Source organism: Microtus pennsylvanicus, chromosome 2 (genome assembly GCF_037038515.1).
Source record: "Microtus pennsylvanicus isolate mMicPen1 chromosome 2, mMicPen1.hap1, whole genome shotgun sequence".
In the NCBI taxonomy this organism is placed as follows: domain Eukaryota; kingdom Metazoa; phylum Chordata; class Mammalia; order Rodentia; family Cricetidae; genus Microtus; species Microtus pennsylvanicus.
Genome location: NC_134580.1, coordinates 140257398 through 140269026, shown reverse-complemented (window position 1 = coordinate 140269026; position 11629 = coordinate 140257398). Strand labels below are relative to the sequence as shown.

Sequence of the window (11629 nt, the reverse complement as noted above, 5' to 3'; positions counted from 1 at the left end):
TCCCACGGATCCCTACCAACAGCACAGCTGAGCTGTACCCCTCTGCCTCTGCTCAGCGCCCACGGTCAGGCCTGGGTGCCGGTATAATTAGCTCCATCTCGGCTGCTCATAGCCTCTGACACGACTGTCACCTCCCACTCAGTTCCCCAAATCAGCTATTCCCACTGCTGAGTCGATCAGGTGAGCGTCACCAGAGGACAGCTTGCTCCTTACAACAATGTGTCGCAAGGACCCAGAGCTCTCCCCCGAACTCCCTTCACCCTTAGGCTGTGTACAGAAATAAAAGGAAAAAAGTTTGGGTGGGGAGCAGCCTCTAGTGTCTGCTGGGAAATCACGTTCCTTCAGACCCAATAGCCTGCAGAAGAAAGGCAATCTGTCTCTTTAAGAGGCCTCCGCGGAGGGGCGGGGCCGGCCGGCGACGCTCCAGCCCGCGCCCTCCGTTAGTCCCGCCTCCTCTTTAGTGACAGACAAACAGCCCAATGGAAGCAAGAATATTAAGCTTGACGGCAAAGGGGAGCAATAGGAGCCCGGGCCGGCCTGTGCGGGGCGGGGCCGAAGGAGGGCGGGGCGGACGAGGCCCGAGGAGCAGCGGCGGGACACGGGCGCGGAGCTGGGCCTCGGCGGGCGCCGGGTGAGTGAGGGGCGCGCGGGGCCTGGGGCGGAGGGACGGAGCACTGAGGATGGGGTACCCGGGACCGAGGATGGGGTTGAAGCCGAGGGCAGTGGCTGCCTGAGCTCCAAGCCCGGGCACGGCGCTGGCCCGGTCATCCCCCTGCCGTCGATACCGGCCCTCTCCTTTCCTTCTCCGCTGCCCTGCTTCGGTGCAGGCCGCTCTCATCCGCTTCTTCCCGCAGCGCTGCAATGCCGGGGATGCTCCGGGGCCAGTCTCCACCCTCCTCTCTTTCCCAGGCCCTGCAGATCTGGTCCTTCGCCGCCCTGCCTGGGCTCAGGCTGCTCCCCGGCCTGGTTCTGTTCCTTCTGCATCCCTTTCTCTGGCCTCCCTCCGAGTCCTTCCCTCGGTACAGTCTAGTAAACTTTTCTCATCCTCCCGGTCTTTCTTCAGGAGGCTTCCGGGGTCCCGAGTTCTGATCCGGGTGCCACACTCTGAACGCTCTGGTGTCCCTCACAGCGCTTATACTTCTGTAGCTTTACAACTGTTTGAAATGTTGTTTGATGTCTGCCTGTCCTAGCAGGTAGAAGGACCTGATGTTGCTCCATGCACCCACAACGTCTCAGCAGGGCAGGCATCATAAATATTTACTAAATAAATGAACGAAGGGCTTGGATATGTCCAGAGGAATGCAAGGGCAGCCCCTCACATCCCATCTGTGGGGCATGGAAGCCACCTTTTGGTATGCTTCTGTGTGTCAGGCAGTAGGCTCACCCTGGACTCTCCCAAAGAAAAATAATGCAAGTCACATTTGTTAATTAAAGAAAAATAATGCAAGTCACATTTGTTAATTAAACTTTTCCAGCAGTCACATCTTGAGGATGTAAAATAAGCAAGTGAAAATAACTTATTAATGTCTCATTTAATATGTTTCAGTATATAATTAATAGTTCACATAATCAATGTAAAGCCGTGTTAATGGAGTTGTTGACTTTGTGTGTGCGCGCTAACTTCTTGAACTCTGGTGTGTACTTTGCACTTGGGACAGCCCTTCTTGCTCACGGAGGCACAGCAGCAGCCAGCAGCAGCGTTTGTCAAGTGGTCCGTAACCACAAGACTACGGTGGCTGCGCTGGCTGGGAAGCACTCAGTGCTATGGGTATGTCAGGGTGTTTCATGCATTATGGTCTTTTGAGGAGACTGTCATCATTCACATTTACAAGTTAAAAAGAGCAAAGTTCCTGAGAGAGTTTACCTCTCCAGATTCGTTCTACAGTTAGTGAGCAAAGGAGCCAGGGCGAGGGCCTTCATCTGTTGTTCTTTTTAACAGGCGGATGGTGTATGTGTGTGTCTCTCTGTGTGTGGTGTTTTCTGAGATAGGGTTTTTCTGTGTAGTCCTGGCTGCCCTGGAACTTACTCTGTAGACCAGGCTGGCCCCTGGTTAAAGGCATACATCACCATGCCCAGCTTGTTTGTTACTCTTGAATCTCATAATTTTTATGCTTTGATGCTACCTCTAAGAGGTGCCAAGAAAGTTTGGGGTATGGTTAGTGAGGAGTAGACTTTAAAAAAAAAATCGCACTAATATTTAGTATATTCTAGCATTTTCTGTGTCTAGGTCATGTCTTCCTAGGTGGCTTACAAGCAAACATAGTTAAGGAAAACCTGTCCTGGGTTTGGAGGTGTGCACCTTTAGTCGGGCACTATGGAGGCTGGGACAGAAGGATCCCCTGAATACAGAAGTTCAAAACCAGTCTGGGCAGTGTAGTGAGATTCCAACTCAAAAGGAAAAGAAAAACCCACAAGGCAAGTCCTCTGACCAAGTCACCATTCCTCAGCCCATCCACGTTATTGCAGCCTGGTTCCAGGGTCAGGGCAGAAAACCTTCCATGACCTGTAGGATCTCAGAGATGCCTGGGATACTGGACCAGAGCTGGCAGTCACTTAGTTCTCCAGGTGCTCACTGTTGTAGCGTTGTTCTGGGTCACTTGAGGTGGCCGCACAGTGTGAGAGCCTTCGTCTTCAGGATGTTCAGGATGGACGTAAACAGAATTGTATCACATAAGATGACTAGCGTGTGTACAAGAGAGCACATGGTGTGGGAAGACCCAGAATCCCTTCTGTGTCAGAAATTGCCAAGTAGTGTCTTGGTCCAGCTGCGTGATGAATGTGTCGTGTGTGTGTGTGTGTGTGTGTGTGTGTGTGTGTGTGTGTGTGTGTGTTCGTGTCCACCCCAAGAAACTGAATTTGAACATCTAGGAAGGGTAGAGCTTCATAGCTCACTGGGTCCCCGTGTGGAAGCTGCTTGGTTTATTTACTTACATGCTTGGCTGCTTAAGGCACTTGAATTCCTCACCCCACTGGGAGTGCTCATTGAATTGGGGTTCCTAGGACCTAGTGGCTGAGTAACGGTTATGTTCCTGCAGTCGGACCAGAATAAGTGTCTCCACTGAGCGTAGTAGCAACAACACCACTTTTTTTTTTTTTTTTTTGGGTTTTCCTCTTCCCACTGCCCTGGCACTTGTTCTCCCATTTTGCCCACAGTATACCGCAGGTAGGGCTCCTTCATGCTGGAATACGTGGTTTCACAGTGTAGCAGGTAGGGCTCCTTCGTGCTGGGATACGTGGTTCCCACAGTGTAGCAGGTAGGGCTCCTTGGTACTGGGATACGTGGTTCCCACAGTGTAGCAGGTAGGGCTACTTCATGCTGGGATATGTGGTTCCCACAGTGTAGCAGGTAGGGCTACTTCATGCTGGGATACGTGTTTCCAGGAGTTTTTCAGTTCACACAGTTGAATTCTTCCTACTTTGTACCAGGTATTATGTGAAGCGCTTTACATACATTATCCCATTTCATGCTCACATGAAATGGTTGGTTCTAATCCCTGGTTTAGCTGTAATAGGAAGGCTGTCAAAGCTGGGATCCAGATGCAGGTCTGGCTGCTCCAGGATGCACACCCTTAATCACTCAGTGCCGTTGCTTAATGGGAGGGTCAGGGCTGGAAAACAGTTCATTCCCTGCCTCCACATCCAGTCCAGGGACACTGTGCTTGCAGCAGAGCTATGTGGCAGGCCAGGAGTGCCCCAGAAATGGAGGCTGGGCTTTTTGTTGTTGTTGTCCCTAACTGGTGTCCTGGCCTGGCCTGGCCTGGCTTTGCTAGTTCCCCTGGACCTCAGTTCTCTTCTTTATGAAATGAGAGGAAAGGCTTGGCCTCATTCTCAGAGAACAATGCTGTGTTGTTATGGTCTCTTTTGAAGGAGTTGGGCCCATAGCCTCCGGTTTTAGGGACAACTCAGGCTACTCTTAGCCTGCTGAGCCCCACCCTAGCCAAGCTCTTTCTCTGTGTGTAACCATTTGGTGAGAAAGTTTTTTAATTTTTTTTTTTAGTTTTATGTGTATAGGTGTTTTGCCTGTAGGTATTTATATCACCATATGTGTGCCTGTGGAGTCCAGAAGAGGTCATCAGATCCCCTAGAACTGGAATTAGAGACTGTTGTTAGCTGCCATGTGAGTGTTGGTTTGAACCCAGATCCTCTGCAAGAGCAGCCAGTACTCTTAACCACTGAGCTATCTCTCCTGGCCTAAGAAACATTTTCTTAAAATTCATCCATATTTTCTCTCTTTGTTTCTATTCCCCCTGAAATCTGACCCTTTGTGAACCACTTGTCTCAACAATTATAGTCAGGGATGTACGAGTTTCGGGAAATGGATAATGCCATCACTAATGGTTCATTACTTTTAAAGACAGTGAGGCCTGAGGGCATTTGGGTGGAATTCTATGGGCTCAGCTCTGTGCTAGGCATTGTACTGAAAACTGGGGACAGCTGGTAGATAGGGAGGAGGTGTGTCATCCAGTGACCCTGTCCTCAGGCTGCTTCCCTTCCTGGAGCAGGGTCTCCATCTCAGCCTCCAGTAAAATCATCTGGAGGAGACTTCAGTGACCCAGCCAGCTACTGGGGGTACACAGCCAGTTTGGAGAGTGGTGGTTCTCAACCTTCTTAATGCTATGATCCTTTAATACAGTTCCTCATGTGATGACCCCCAACCATATAATTATTCTCATTTTATATGTTCATAACTGTGATTTTTCTTCTGTAATGAGTCATAATATAAATATCTGATATGCTGGATGATCAGGTTTCTTTGAGAGGGTTGTTTAACCTGCAGAGGGATCGTGCCCCACAGGTTGAGATCTGCTGGTCCAGGCCTTTTTCACGACCTCATGATGCTGTGAACCACTTTGAATTGCATCTGAAGGCAGGTCCCAATCCAGAAGGTGTGAGCTGGAGGAGACTGGCTCCTAAGGAGTATGCCATGTGGCTAGTTACCGGGTAAGAGGATTTCAGAGGCAGGATTATAAAATCCACAGTCGTGAAGTTGTGTAGCAAGGACTGGCACCATCACCAGTACCTGAGGGTCAAGGATTAGGAAGCCACAAGGGAGGACTTGTAGAAGGTGGGCGTTTGGACAGGGTGCTGGAGCTGATGAACAGCAAAGGGGCAGAGTCGTCATGGTTTCAAGGGGGTGGGTGAGAGGTGCATGATTGGCACAGGGGTAAGTGTGGACACCACCATGGAGCTGGCTTAAGTGTGGATGTCTTGATAAGACCAATTACCCACCGTCCTCCAAGAACCAGAAGTTCCGTAAGGTGGCTGCAGCGTGAATGAGCTCAGGGAAAGTTGCCATGCAGCCTCTTAACACGTATGTTGCTTTTTCGCATGGTGGCCCTTAGCCACAGTTGGGCGAGGCCTGTGTTCAAATGCCAGTGCAAAGGAGATCCCTCAGTTTCTGTGGGTTTGGTGGTCCTGATCTTCTCTCCTGTGGCAGTTCCCGTTCTGCACCTAAGGGCCACACTCTAGTGTGGCTGAGCTGAGGGAAACTGAGTCATTCTTCAGATGAAAAGATCACAGGGGAGAAGCCTCTACTGAGATTGTGAGCTTGATTAAAAAGAGGGTGTGACCTGTAGTTACCTCCTTGGTGAGGCAGCATTCTGTCACAGGAAACATAAACCAAACTCACCCAGGCCTCCCCCACTCATGGCAAGCAGCATAGATCAGAAAGTACACAGGGATCCCTACCAGCTGGGGGCAGGGGGAGCTGGTAACTTTCTGGCATCCTCTCTCCCCTACACCTCCTGGGAGAGATTGTCTTCCCTCTCGAAGCTGGGCTCCAGTTCTGCTGGTGGATTCAGCCTGACGCTTCCCTGCAGGGGTGCTGAACGAAACCTTCCTTCATGATGCACCTCTTCCAGAAGCCACTTGGAGATTGTTCTGTTGGAGTGCCTGTACTGCCATGTTCAGCTGTGCCAACTGTGTCATTGGAGGGCAGCATTGGTGCTGTCCTTCCAGGACTCTTGGATCTGTGTGAACCTCTTCCGTTTGTTTGATCATCTTTGTATCTGTGGTGCCTTCAAGGCAGCTGCAGGCGACTGGGGTCTTGCTCAGGCCCAGAGACTTGCCTAGCATCCCTGAGGTCATGAATAAAGAAAGCTGGGGAGGAAGAAGGTGAAGAATCATTGGGCCAGAAGGGGCTGCCACCTGGGAGTGGGACTCCAGAGCTCTCCAGGGGCGGTGGGCTGGGAGCGGGACTCAGGGCTCTCCAGGGGCCGTGGGCTGGAAGTGGGACTCCAGAGCTCTCCAGGGGCGGTGGGCTGGGAGTGGGACTCAGAGCTCTCCAGGGGCGGTGGGCTGGGAGTGGGACTCAGAGCTCTCCAGGGGTGGTGGGCTGGGAGTGGGACTCCAGAGCTCTCCAGGGGCGGTGGGCTGGGAGTGGGACTCCAGAGCTCTCCAGGGGCCGTGGGCTGGGAGCGGGACTCCAGAGCTCTCCAGGGGCGGTGGGCTGGGAGTGGGACTCTAGAGCTCTCCAGGGGCCGTGGGCTGGGAGTGGGACTCAGAGCTCTCCAGGGGCGGTGGGCTGGGAGTGGGACTCTAGAGCTCTCCAGGGGCCGTGGGCTGGGAGTGGGACTCAGGGCTCTCCAGGGGCCGTGGGCTGGGAGTGGGACTCAGAGCTCTCCAGGGGCGGTGGGCTGGGAGTGGGACTCAGGGCTCTCCAGGGGCTGTGGGCTGGGAGCGGGACTCAGAGCTCTCCAGGGGCCGTGGGCTGGGAGCGGGACTCAGAGCTCTCCAGGGGCGGTGGGCTGGGAGCGGGACTCAGAGCTCTCCAGGGGCCGTGGGCTGGGAGCGGGACTCAGAGCTCTCCAGGGGCGGTGGGCTGGGAGCGGGACTCAGAGCTCTCCAGGGGCCGTGGGCTGGGAGTGGGACTCGGGGCTCTCCAGGGGCCGTGGGCTGGGAGCGGGACTCAGAGCTCTCCAGGGGCGGTGGGCTGGGAGCGGGACTCAGAGCTCTCCAGGGGCGGTGGGCTGGGAGCGGGACTCAGAGCTCTCCAGGGGCCGTGGGCTGGGAGTGGGACTCGGGGCTCTCCAGGGGCCGTGGGCTGGGAGCGGGACTCAGAGCTCTCCAGGGGCGGTGGGCTGGGAGTGGGACTCGGGGCTCTCATGCTGGACGGTGGCTGTTGAATTGCTTGCACTGCTGTGAGTGGTGGAGCGAGTGGCTATTTATAGCCCTGAGAATTTTGCAATGTTATTGAATTGCTTCGACCTAATTTCCCACTTCCTTTCTGAGATGGAAATGAAGAGAGTAAGCAGACACGTGCTAGAGGGTTTCCCTGCAAGGAGCTCCTTCATCCCTGAGTGCGCATTGTCTGGGAAGTCCTGCTCCGTTTTCCTCCCTCCTTGTGGTCCTGGGGAAAGGAGAAGATATTGTTTTCCCCTAGGTAGATTCCTCAGTAAGGCTTGTTCTAAGTTCGTTCTGAAAACAGGATTGTGTGGGGATATTGTGTTGCAAGGCTTCCGGACTTGATGGGAACAGTTCCTGCCTCCTGCCTGTTGGGAGCCAGCTCTAGTTAGTAGAAGTGGAAGAAGCCAGAGCCACAGAGTTTTGGTGTACAGAGGTCCTTTTCGGTAGGAGGAGCTAGTGAAGAAATCTGTGGGGACACAATGTGGGAACAGTTCACACACAATGAAGAGTGCTACAAAGGGGAGGTGATGTCCCAGCTGGGTTCTGAAGCTTGGATAGGAGCTCTCTGACAGCTAGTAGAAGGGACTTTTGAAAGGTACAGGAGAAACGAGGGAACTTGGCCACAAGCAACCAGGAAGGGTCTGCCTAGACTGGCCCAAGCACCGCCGGTGGGAGTGTGGGCAGCCTTCTGTAGACCATGGAGGACCATTTCCTGTTAGACAGGGCTCTGGGCACATCTGGCTTTGCCTTTCAGTGCATGGACTTGAAGTCTCCACTGAGCAGCTGGGATGTTCACACACAAGGCTGCCTTCTTTGGTACGGCTTTCTAACACTTAGCACCTGGTGATCAGGTGACTCCAGGTGACTTAGGATACCCCTGACTTCCCTTATGTAGAATACGTATCCCTACAGATTGGCTGTGGGGTCCAGGTGGCACAGGCTTGTCACCCTAGCTGCTGAGACAGGAGGATTACAAGTCAGGCCTGGGCAACTTTATGAGACCCCTCCCCACTGCCTTAAAATAAAAATAAAATACAGTAAGATTAAAACAGGGCTGGGGATGCAGAGTGCTCTCTAGCAAGCTCAGAACCCTGACTTAGAATCTCAGTACCTCTGTAAAGGAGAGGGAGGAGGGAGGAAGCTTCCTTCGCCTGTATAATTGTTAGCTAATGTTACCTCATCAAAGGAAGGACAGTGTGGAGGGAAGACAGTGAACTTGGACATCACTGAGACCCAGTTCTGATGTAATTCCCTTCCCTCTTGCCCCTCCCCCCGCATCCCTCCCTCTCTTCCATTCCCTCTCTCCCTTCCAGTCGGATGAATAGAATGGAGGGTGAATTTCTCTGAACTTTGACCACCTTTCCTATTTTTTTAAAAAAATGTTTTCAGGGTCCTGAGGCATCAGCTATAAAATGACAGAGAAGCAATGAGTTAGAGGCTGTCTGTACACAAGTGTCATGTCTGAGGACCCAGAGTCACCCTATGAGTGGGCCGCTGAAAGCAAACCAGCCCTCCCTAAGTGGGTTTTGCTCATGGATTTAGCCAGTGCTAGCTGAGTGCCCACTGGGTACATCCATCATCTCGCACCATGACACCACTGTCTGTTTTGGCCTCTGTTGTAGTTTCTCCCAGCTTGGGCCAGTCTTAGACTTGGACTTTTCCCTTGCAGCGAACAGAAATGCAGGCTAACACAGTGTAAAGGGCTGTCATTGGCAGGATACAGGGCATTTTATTTAAGAAGTGTCTCCGTGGCATTTGGAAAGTGGTCAGGCTTTGCCTATCCCTTGATTTTTTTTCTCATTGCTGATTTTTGGCCTCACGTCAGCTGTGCGGGATAGCTTCCTCTGTGAGGCTCATGGCTTTTCCTATGGCGTTGGTTTGTGAGTAGCTTTGGCTCGTCCTGACTCTCTCGCTGGGGCTGTGACTTTCCTGCTCTCATGTCTGTTACCACCAGCCTCTTCAGTCAGTGTCCTTCAAGTTCAGAGATGGGATTAGATTTGTCCATGAAAGCCAAGTGTTCTCTTCCTTTCCTTCAGCTGGGACAGTAGTCTGCTTGTCTGTGAGGAAGACAGTCGCTGACTGTGGGCTTGTTACCATCCCTTGGGTGACCTGGGCGGCTGGAGATTTTCCTGCTCTGTATAACATGGGTAGAGTTTTGAAATGAATCATTCAAGTCCAGCTTTGATTTGATGTGATGACTAAATTACTTGGAACCAAAACAAAGTAGTGACGACACACTCAGCTTGCGACCTTCAAAGGGAGTGCTCAGGAAGGAGTCCAGAGAGTTTGGCGTGTTTCCTGATGGCAGAATAAGGGTTAACTCCTTGAGGACCTTTAGAAAGGTCATCCTCATTTGGGCATTTTTATGTTCTGCTTTGGAATCGTGAACTTGCACCTCAAAGGGCATCCAGGGCACTTTAGAACTAACACACTCGTATTTCAAGAACAGAAGACAGACGTGGGTAAATACGTGACAGTCGTGGGCTCTGTCCACCTGCTTTCTTCAGCAGGGACAGCGTCCCAGCCTGGTGCTCCTTTCCAAGTGCCTGCTACTCACTGGTGCACGTGTGTATGCATGCATATGTGCTTTTACCCACTGAGCCACTGACCCAGGCCCCGCTTATTTTGAAAAGAAAAATCCCTTGTTGACAAATGGTCTGGAAAGCTGTACTGTACACTTCCATTTATAGGAAGCACAAAAGCAGGCCCGGCTCCTTGGTGGTGGCGAAGTTAGTAGGAGCTAGGAGGGCAGGTGCGTTGTCTAAAGTGGTACTGGATGGAGGTTTAAGGGATCCTCGTGTGTTCCTATTTTTATAATCTGTATCCATATGCACATATGTGTAGATATGCTTCAGGTCCATGCGCTTAGTTGTAAATTACATGTCAGTTCTTAGAAGTGACCTCACCACATAGGGATATCCTGCTATCAGGGTCACAGCTCCACCCGGGCCCAGCATACTCTGCCCTGCTGTCCCTGGAGCCCCTCCTCCAGAAGTTAGTCTCATGGGGCCAGTTTCCTTTTAGAGGTTTGCTGTGGGCCTAGGCACATAAAAACTGCACATTAAGGTTCTGCCAGGAGCTGCAGAGACAGCCACCCACTGCTGTCTCCTTAGGGAATTCAGACCCGCTCAGGGGAGAGGGAAGAGCTGGCTGACTCTAAGCTCTGGCCATCTACCCCACTTACTAGCTGGGTCAACTAGGGCCTGACCAAGCCTCACTCTTGTCCTCTTCAAGTCTGGTGCTGCCCTGCCTCTTCCCGAGGGCTGCTGGGAAGCAGCAGTGGATGTACTTTCACACCCTGATGTTTTTGACAACTGGCTCTTGACACAGCCCACCCCTCAGGAAATGGTGTGTGCTTCCTCCTCTCTGTCTGGGGGTGTAGAGGACACACTTCACGAACCCTTTTCACAAGAGAGGTTTGTGCCCACCAGGCTGTGAGAACTGGCATCTGTTGGAGCTGGAAAATTGATATCACACACGATTAACAGCTTAGCAACGGCGGTGTTGCACACGCCAACAGAGGCAGGCGGTCCCCATTAGCCGGCATGAACTGCAGCGAGGGGCTGAACCTTGAGGAGGCAAAAGGTCTTTTTCATTGAGAGCGCCCGCTCCTGAACCTGTAGGCAAGAAGTGTAAATATACATTGAAATAATCCATCAGCAGAGTGACTGCCTTCGTCAGACCTTGGAGAGAGCCTCAGTGCTGCCCAGAATACCACTAAGCCACCAGAGTTGCCTAGGATACCAGTCACATGAGCCCATCTCCCAGACTTGCCCCAGATGATTTATTTCCCTTTATTTTCAAGGGCAGTAGGGGGAGGCGGGGGCTCAGATGCACTTCCACAGCTCTGCCCTCTAGAGGGGTCTTTGTGTGATGGGGGGCTCAGATGCACTTCTACAGCCCTGCCCTCTGGAGGGGTCTTTGTGTGTAATGGGGGCATACACTCAGATTCCCCACCCTCTAGAGGGGTCTTTGTGTGTGATTGGGAGGGGGCTCAGATGCACTCCCACAGCCCTGCCCCTCTAAGGGGTCTTGGTGTGATGGGGGGGACACACACTCAGCTGCAGTCTCACAGCCCCGCCCTCTGGAGGGGTCTTGGTATGAGAGCATCCTTACTGCCTGCACTCAAGCTCCTGGCAGCCCTTGCCCTTGGCACTAGGGACCAAAATAGCATTTCCTGTTTCAGTTCTCTTCTCCATTTTCTGAATTCCACATTATCCCACAGGGAGGAGGCTCCACACTGTGTCCTTTGAAGGGGCAGGAGTGGTCACAGCGGTGGGGAGGAGAGAGCAGGCTGGGCCCTGCCGACACTGGGATCTGCTGAGCAGAAGTGGCCTGGCCCCTTCAGCCAACCACTCAACCAAGAAAAGACTGTCTCTTCCCTTCTGCTTCAGAGCATGGGTTTCTCTCCTGAGGCTCCAGGATGGGAATTTGCACCCAGTGAGCTCTGCTCCCATCCAGTCCTGTTGGCCCCTCACACTGACTGTCACACTGGCCGATCTTG

General features: G+C 52.6%; 1 protein-coding gene across 1 annotated transcript in view; it reads left to right on the top strand.

Annotated features, from left to right (window-relative positions):
- Positions 1–553: 553 nt before the first annotated feature.
- Positions 554–11629, top strand: part of Elmo2 (engulfment and cell motility 2) — a 38271-nt gene continuing 27195 nt past the window's right edge. The window contains exon 1 of the mRNA XM_075963052.1: positions 554–631. The gene's annotated coding sequence lies outside the window, so the exon portion shown is untranslated. The remainder of the gene's footprint in view (positions 632–11629) is intronic.